The following is a 9,964-nucleotide window of genomic DNA, read 5'->3' as shown; positions in this document are numbered from 1 at the left end:
CCCCTCCAAAAAAAAAAAAAATAGAGCCCCAGAAAGAAAAGAATAACACTCTTTTATTTATTTCGCATCCAAGGAGCGGAGCGATTCTGGAGAAAGTGACCTTGTGTGATTTGAAGCAGAGCACTACTCTGCCACAAAACTCATTTAAAATTCAAGAAGTCAGCAGAATCATTTAGAGAAGAATGCATCTGGCTTGGATCAGTGAAGACGAAACATTAATAAATAGCCATAGCCTTGAACCGACGTCCTGGTAGTGTACAGGTGAAAAGATGCATGTTACATTCACATGAACTACATTCACTCACCGTGGAAAGTCAACACCTTTATCTCAATGATGTTTCTATAAAAAGACCAGACAGAAAGAAATGTGTGTTTTTCTGAAATGTTAAGCTGCTATTGGCGCTCGTTCTCTTGATGACGACTGACACGAGCACACATGTTCCTCTCACACACATTATTATGATAAGTTGTGTCAGGGGAAGCGGTTTTGTCTGGTTTGTGTGATTTCTCCAGACGTCTGTTGTCACCTGTGAGTGTTTGTGAAGCAGCATTTGTGCAAACAGCGCGGCTGTGTGGCGGAGAGGGAAAGGCAGAAACTACAGAGGGAGAGGAAAAAACAGGAAGAAAAGAAAATAGTCCAAACAGGCAACGGTGGAAGAAGGATTCAGACCCTTTACATGAGTACAAATACTTATACCACACTGTAAAAAATACCCTGTTACAAGTGAAAGTCCTGTTGTCCTGGGGTCACCTTTGACCCATTTTCAAAAAAGAAAATAAATCAGAAATTTGGGTTTATTTTAACCATATTTTCAAAAGTAATAACGAGGATGCTTCCATACAACGCTCTTAACAAGTTTTATTCAATTTCATAGCATTTGATTTTTTTTGTAATGAAAGAACATTGAATAAAGTGACCAAAATCACACAAAATGTGTGATAAAATGCAGTGATTAAAACGTTGAAAAAAGTGACAAAATCATCGGTGGAAAAGCAACAAAAGTCTCAAAATAGAGGTTCAAAAAAGTGAAAAGAAGTTTATGTTTTGACCCAGAAAAACAAGAAGTTGCATGTTTGACGGGGAGACGACACAAGAGTAAAAGTGTGTAAGCATAAGTATCATCAGGAAAAAGCCTAAAGTGTTGAAAGTAAAAGTACTCAATGCAGAAATAAAGTCACGTTTTAGAACCGATCCAAACTAGTCTAAACATGTCAGCTGGACCTGAAGGCCTGTCTATTGTTGGGTAGATTAATTTATAATAAAACATCATATTTCATATACTAGCCTACGCATGTTTGTTGTGCAAAAGTATTCATTAGTAAAGTAACTAAAGCTGTCAGATGAGTGGAGTAAAAAGTGAAGTAGAAAGTGACATGAAAAGAAAAGACTCAAGTGCAGTACAAGTACCTCAGATTGTACTTAAGTACAAATACACTTGAGTACATGTAATCAGTGACATTGTACTACTGAAAATAAGGGACCAACAACTCTGAATAAAAGTTAATGACTTTAATTGCCTTAATTTCGCAGAGCAGCTCCACTGTTGGTTATATTCCTAAAACTATGTGTGGATATGAATTATTTTGATCTAAAAGTTTAATTCTAATCATCCAGATGGAAGTATTGTCCACTGGGCTGTTATCCTCGTATAACCTACAGATGGAACAAGATCTAAACATTGATACACATATCAGGAAGTCTTTTATTTGGATCCTAAGTTCTGTGTCAGAAGGCAGACGGAAGCCCGGGAGTGCCCCGCTGTTTGCGCGAGCGCTGATGGTTATGATGGTTATGAATCAGACATTTCTTAAACCCTTTTCAATGCTTCAGACACACACTGGGAAAACCAATCAGCTCAATTGAATTTTCTTCTGTTATTTTGATGAACGGCAAATCTTCCAACATGGCACGCGGAGGCAGAATCTACAACAATCAACATTTAGCTAAATAAAGACATTTGCATCATAACTTGCTTCAGAAAAAAAATTAGCTCGAAAGTTAACAAACATCCCCCCGCACACACACACACACACACCAACCCACTGTTGAATCCAAAGTTGCGCCCTCGCCATCGCCATTTCACTCCAGAGAGGGCTCATTTATGCGCGTGAATGCTGCTCGTGCATGAGCTATAACGACGATAATGATGAGCCGAGACAACGTGTAAAATAAAACAAACAATTATAAACACAAGATCTATAAAGTCTATAAAGTCTATAAAGTCTAAGAGTCAAACCCTCCCAGAATCCCAGGAACTGACCTGAGGAGATGGAGGCGAAAGGAGCTTAAAGAAGGGAAATAATAAATGAATAAATGATGAATGAGGAATTACACAGAGGCTAAATGAAATGCTCTATACGCACCCATACTTTCAAACAAGAAATGTGTGTATTGAGTTCATTCATTCAGTAACAACTGGGTGTGTGTTGTTTTGTGGTGTTGGGTCAGTGTGTGTTTGAGGAAACACACACACAGTCCGCCATGCTGTCCTCAAGGATTCTGTCTTTTGTCTTCTGTAGAGATCTGAAAGCTAATCAGCTAATAGTAGCAGCATAATATAGCAAATGCATTTGGATCATAATAAATTATAATAAAGAAATAAAGAAAAGCCACCTTACCACAGTAACCCTACTCCGGAATTAACAATAATAACATAAATATATACACAATAACACCCGACCGAACTACATAGATGTTACACAATTACTACACAATTATACAGGTCCATACCCACAACATTATTAATATTATCATTATTACTATTATTATTATTGTCAGTAGCCTATTGGTAGTAGTAGTAGTATTTTTATTATTATAGCTAATAATTATTGTTATTATTATCATTATCATTATCAGTATTGGTAGTAGTAGTAGTAGTATTTTTATTATTATTATAATTATAATTATAATTATTATTGCATCCTGTTTTGACTGAGGCCGTTTTTTTTTCTTCTTCTTCATATTTCTGCGTTTTTGTTCCGCCATATTAAACGCGCGTGCTGGTCACAATCATGTGTAATTGAAAACGAATGTAACTAACGAATAACGAACAACATGCGCGTGACACAAAACAGACTTATTAAACAAAAGCCTGGACCAAAATAAATACAGATTTTTTTTGGAGTTTGTATTTATTTTGAAGCAGAACACCGTTCTTTCACATTGTTGTGGTCTGGCTGATTACAGCGAATCATAGAGAGAAGTCAAATAAATAATGTTGTGTGTGTGTACTGTTTATTACCAGTGCACTGGAACCGGAAAAAAGAATCATAAACCCCGAAACTGAATGAACTGAAAACCCAAAAGTAAGATATGAACGTGGAACTCCCTTGTTTTATTCCTCCGCGGATGGATTTAAAGGGCCATGGAGTTATTACCCCAGCTGTGAGTTCGGGATCACTCCGCCTCTAATATCCTCCAAAGCGCTCCAAATGGCTTGTTTTCAAAGGATGTATCTCGTTTCTGTCGAGGATTAATTTGTCTTTACGTCACTTTCAACCCTTTTCTCCAAATTGCTTCCATGCAGAGGTCACGACTCAGAGGCCATTATTGCTCCTTTACACCATTTTTCACCTCAAGAAACTTCGAGAGGCTCCAGAGCCTGCGCACTAATGTAGAGCCTATAGACATGTCTGTCGTTCACACAGTTCATCACCACATGCATGAAATATGGGTCTAAACAGTACTCTAATTTTGATCCCTTAATCATCTTCCCATTCTCTGCTCTATGTTCATTATTAATGTCCGTTATGTTGCTAGTTACCATTTTTAAAAGTCTATAAAATATCTAAAGACAGAGTATTTGTCATAAAGTCTGTATCTCCTGCCATTAATTACTTACTTTTTTTAAATTTACCCACATTCTTTTTTAAATTACGGTAAATTTGATTTCTAATGTTAATCTAAAGATGTCGTACTTTTTTTAAACCCTTGTGTTGTCAACCATGAAACATTGTTATTGCTTTTTCCAACATTTTTGTCACTTTTTCAATGTTGTGGGTGCTTAAAAAAAAATTTGATATTTCTAATGTTGAAATTTTCAGCGCTTATTTTGAAGGCCCATTTTTTGTGATAAAAAAACTGAAAACGGGTCAAATTTGACCCAAGGACAACATGAGGGTTAATTAGGGTAAAATTTGATTTTTTATGTTAATATATATAAATATATAATATAATATAAAAACATATATAATAAATATGACTTTTTTTTTCTCTACCACCAAATCCTAACTTCTTAAATTTTGACTAATGGCTTTTAAAAACATATACATTAAATGATTCAATACAAGTCAGTTCCAAGCCATTTATAATACATTAAAAAGAATGAGTTTGAGGATCTGAACCGGACTCGATTAATCAAAAGCTTATAATGCATTTATTGATGGAATATGAGCATTTAAAACTGAATTTATACCACATAGACAGGTATATATGTATATACATATACGTAATATACATGAGGGATGGGGGTGGCTATAAACCCCCCCACCCCCAATAATCAAAACTGGCCAGTGCAAACCCCCCTTAAAAAATAGAATTATAATTTCCTTTACATGAATAAAGACATGTGCAGTACAACTTGATGTAGGAAAGGCATACATTGGTGCAGAAAAATTCACCAGGAAGCAGGAAATTACATGTTTTATATGCTCAACAATTTTAATTTTCAATTTTGCTCAAAGTTACAACTTGTTGAACCCAAAGTTCCTCCCTTTGAATTGATCTATTAATCATTCAACATATAGAAAGTGGTCAACAACAGAACATTAGGCTACTGGATTGAAAAGCCAATCAACATTCATTTTCTTTCAGATGCACAAATGTGAAGAAGGCAGCCGCCAGCAGTATAACCGGCTGACCCCGAAAAGGCTAAAACCATCTGCAGAAGTTTTATTTTTGCAAGTAAATGTGCAAATTGTATGTGTCTTATCAGAGACAGCATGCAGCTCTAATGTCCTCATGTCTATATATCTCAGCTTCTCAATGTCTGGGGGCCCTTTGAGCTCCGATACGCACCACAGAGGATTGTTTTCCTTTTGGGTAAAAGCCTTGGCCCTCGCTGGTGAACCCCCGCAGCCTCTTTTTCCCTCCCAATAAGTTCTTACCTGAAATCAAATCCGCCTGCTTAACGAGGAGGGGAGCTGGGAGTTTGGAGAAAGAGCGAGAGTGAGCGTCAGCACTCTGCACTATGTCATTGGGCACGAGTATTTGACAGTTGGAATTATCTGTAAATACTTCATTAAACTGTGTATGAGTTCCCCCGCTTGTGCCTCATGGTCCACTTCTGGTAAGATTTTCAAATCATAACATAAACACGTTGAAAAAAAAAAAAGAAATTCAATTCTCATTTGAAAAGAATTGTAGAGGGAGGAGAAACGGGGAAGGGAAGTGGGAGGATTTGATCGGGACCCACAAGCAACAAAACAGCGGAGGTCTCTGTAATGAGGTTTTGGGGAAGTGTGTTCAGTGTTCAGGGTTTACTTGACCACGCCAGAGGGGTTGTCTTCCACGTGGACACCACGCCACTTCCACCACCAACTAACTCCTTCTATCAGAATCAGAGTTTCTCGAAGCACCTCAGAGAAACGCTGTCAGCTCATCAAAGAGGCAAGTCTAATTCAAACTGAGTTGCAGCTTGGCTCCTTAATATGAAACAAAGTGAAACTCTCTCGTTCTCTCTCTTTCTCTTTGCCAGTCGAACTGTTTGTACAGAGCCATTTCTCCTTGATGGGTACTTGTTTCTCTTCTCAAGATACAGCATCCGAACCAGCGGTGGAAGAAGTATTCAGAGCCTTCACTTAAGTAAAAGTACTAATACCACCCTGTAAAAATACTTTGTTAAGTGTAAACGTCTGCATTGAAAATGGTGCTTGAGTAAAAGTATGTAAGTATCATCAGGAAAATGTATTTAAGTATTAAAAGTAAATGTACACATAGCAGAAAAAAATCCACACAGTGTTTACTCGTCTAATCATTTCAGCTGGACTTTTAGGCCTGTGTATTGTTGGGGAGTTTAAACTATAACAACGCATCGTATTATGAACTTCAAAAATCTCAATCTGTAAAGTATTAAATATTATAAAGTATTATAGTAAAGTAGTTAAAGCCGACAGATGACACATGACACTTTTTACTCCACATTTGTAGATGAATATTTCTCTCTGAAATGTAGCACAGTAGAAGTAGAAAGTGGCATGAAAAGGAAAGACTTAAGTAAAGTACAAGTACATCAAATTTGTACTTGTAGTACTTGACTAAATGTACTTAGTTACATTCCAGTACTGGTCTACATAAACCCTGCAGCGGGCTAACAGACAGGACAGTCTTCAGACCGGTGCACACAGTAAAATAAAAAGCTCTCTGCCTCCAACATCATTTGTATAGTACACACTCACATCAACACTAACACACACACACACACACACACACACACACACCAGAAAGTCACTCCAAATTCAACTCCGTTCCACTCAGTGGTCACTTTGCTGTAAGACCGATCCAACCCCCCTGGCCAACACATGCACCCCCCGTGTCAAGCTGTCTGTCCTAATAAGCCGGCAGCCACGCTCTTATACCTGAGAGCCTCATGTCAGGAGCAGGCTGGAGACGGAAACTGATACGGTTTAAAAAGTGTCGGCTCTGGCAGAGTAGGGAGGAGGTGGAAAAATTGACAATGTTAAAGAGTGGAGAGTTAAAACAAAAAGAATTGGGGAGGAACAAGATTTTTAATATGTCGGCCGGGAGGTCACAGGTAAAACTGTAGATGCTGAAGCAAGAAAACACAAATGATTCAGGATCCCACGTGATTGGGTTTGAGGACCAGGACAAGACTGGTGTCCCCCCCCCCCCCCAACACACACACACACACACACACACACACGCACACAAACAGATCCTACCATGAAGCATGCTCGTCCCTGAGTCTTTCTGGAAACGTGCAGTCTACAGCCGACGTCGGCGTCAGAAATCATCCAAACAACCCCGTTTTCTCTCTTAAGACTCTTAACCGCTGGGACACAAGCCGAGAAAACGGCCTTGTGGGTAAACAAGGGTGCTTTCCAGCGTAGGCGGGGTCTAAGCATTTTCAAATGTCAATCATTTACAGTCGGACACCAATGAGGAAGCTTTTGTCTCCCAAAGTAAATCCCTTTGATTTCTCTAAAAGGAGTCAATGATTGAAAACATGCATTGAGGGACACCCACACTGGCCCGTGGTGTGTGTGTCTCTGTGTGTGTGTGTGTGTGTGTGTGTGTGTGTGTGTAGGCTGGTTCCTGAGTGGCTGTCAGAGCGATAATGATCTGGCCGGCTGTGTGGAGGATGCAGGGTCAGAGGTGACCTCACCGCTGTGATCTTGTGTTTGTTATTGCTATGCTGCCCTTGGACGGGTTAACATAGCACACACTGAATCAGCTGGTCTGTGGACTTCCTCCGACTCGCAAACACACACACACACACACACACACACACACATGCTCAGTCACCGGGCCTGTGAGAGGCGTCTGAGGGTCACTTCCACATGTGTTGATGGGCCCTGAGTGAACTAATCTAAACTGGTGAAATGTTATCCTCTGCAGGGAGGACAGGAGCCCAAACAGCCTCCCTGCTGCTCTCTTTATCCCCTAATGTTCAGGGGAACAACCCCGGAGACATGTAGGTGTGCATGTTACTGACGCCTCAAGTCTTTCGAATTTTAAAAAGTGTTGGTTGCAAGCATTTAATTTGTGATTTTCTTTCATATTTAATGAAAGGTTCCTTTGGAAAGAAGATTTTTTTCAATCAAGTCATCTCCATTTAAGGTCATGTTAGCATGAAATGGTTAATGGGACGTGGAATGGTTACCATTGGCTTTCAATTTCATTTGAGTCGTTCTTTTTTTAATTATGTCATTTTACTTTCACATTACAGTAATCCTTTAACTTTAACTATAAAAAAAGGCATCATATATTTATCTATTTTTAAATTTGAAATGAAACGCAAATCATCTGTAGGTTTGGATGCCGACCGCACAGCCGGAGGTTGTGACAACGGAGCCACCAGTGGAAGAGCTTTAGAAAGTTAATAAACATTTCCTCCTTACTCATCGTTAAATGTTTCTATTGTTTTCACTGATGTTGTGGATCTCTTACAGCTATGAAACTGGTTTTATTCTGTCATAAACAAACAGCTTAAATGTTTTATCCCATGCAGAACACTGTGGTTTTCAGACATTTTGAATGTGAGAACAAGAATAACTGAAGCTTTTTTTTTTAAAGGGAAGGTCAGACTAACTTATTCAAGTCAATAAACTTCAAAAAGTGCAAAAGGGATGCATGATTGAGCCTACGTTTGGAATATTCTCAACAGCATTTAACCAGACATCAGTAAATGTCTAGTTTACTGTCAACATAACGAGCTGTGTTAGATTATGTCTTCTGTGTGGACGTCCTTAAATCACAGCCACAGATCTCACTGGATTTCATTTATTTAATGGACAAGGCTTTGCCACCAGATACTTTTGTAGAGCAGCCTCCTTACAAATATAATAGCAGCCACATAATAGAGCTGCAGAGGCCGTCGTGCTGACTGTAGCTGAGACAGCGGAGGTATGCTAATGGAGTCAGAGGATAGTTCTGTGTGCGTCACAGGTCTCCTCTGAGTATGGTGGTCGGATGCCCACCCACCTCCTTAATTTTCAAACTTCAGACACTCGACAAAGACCCACTAATACAGAACATATTTAGGGATGGATGGCCGGCGCACCGGACATGTAAGACAGACAAAGTGTGAGTGAGGGAGTGGAAGAAAGAAGAGGAGAGTCTCCTCTTAAATCAGCCATTATTTGTAGTCCAGGGAGATTTAAAATCAACATGTTCTGCAACCAGGGCCAGGCCTTATGGCTTTATAACCGCTGTTCAAATAATCACCACACAGATACAGATGTGGATCAGTCCTCCTTAGCTGGTGCCTTCTCTTCTTCACGCTTTCCATCTCATCCCTGTAAAATCTTAAAGGTTTATGTCCCATTTTAGTAACAGTGCCCGTTCAAAACGTGCCTGTTAGGAACAGGCCAGACCTTTGGCCTCCTGTATTGCTGCTTCCTCCAATAGACAGTGAAAGAAATGGACCAACAGATCCTGTTGTTCTGGACGGAGACCAGTGAAGGATATTAGAAGTCTCCAGTGAGATCTGATCGTTACTGCGCAGCCTCCAACTGAGCTTGACGACGTAGCTGTGACGTGGGCAAACTGCCTGAAAGTTGTAAGTCTTCTGGTAACTCTGCCGAGAGAAATCTCAATGTTCTCAATCTTATGAAGACGGAGAGTGTAGGTATATGTTGGGAGATAACATAGGCACAGGCTAATTAATGCTAACTAAAATTCCAGATAACATTAGTAATTAAACTTAAACAGCAATGTAAGTCACATCTTTTTCACTTTGTTGTGCAGTTTCTTAGTTTAATTGACAGTTCATTAAAATCCAACTGCTCCGAATCCAAACCAGCAATATACCCGTCAAGTGTGACACAGAGCACATGAAGGGTTTTCAAGAAGTTTTATACCAAAGGACATACATGCACACAGACACACAAACACAGACACACACAGGTTTGCCGCCTTTATAGATAGTCAAATCCCAACAATAATTATTTCTTTCTTTCTTTGCCGCTTTTGCATTTGACAGAATTTCTACTAAAAGGTGACAGTAGATGAGGTTATATCCTTATATGTCTGCATGCTCTCGTACACATATACACGCCTGTGTGTGTGCATGTGCATGTCTGTTTGTGTGGGCGAGTGTGTCTGTGTGTGTGAGTGTGTGTGTGGTGTTTTGGGAAAGTTGTGAAACAAAAACTAATGGCAATCCTAAGCAAGGTGAACATGACGGATGGAGCAGTTTGGAGGGAACAGAAGCACCAGTGTGTATGGAGAGTAGTCTGGTTTGGCACATGGGGTGTGTGTGTGTGTGTGTGTGTGTGGGGGGGG

This window comes from Etheostoma cragini, chromosome 11, assembly GCF_013103735.1.
Source record: "Etheostoma cragini isolate CJK2018 chromosome 11, CSU_Ecrag_1.0, whole genome shotgun sequence".
Taxonomy (NCBI): Eukaryota; Metazoa; Chordata; class Actinopteri; order Perciformes; family Percidae; genus Etheostoma; species Etheostoma cragini.
This window is presented reverse-complemented; position numbering follows the sequence as displayed.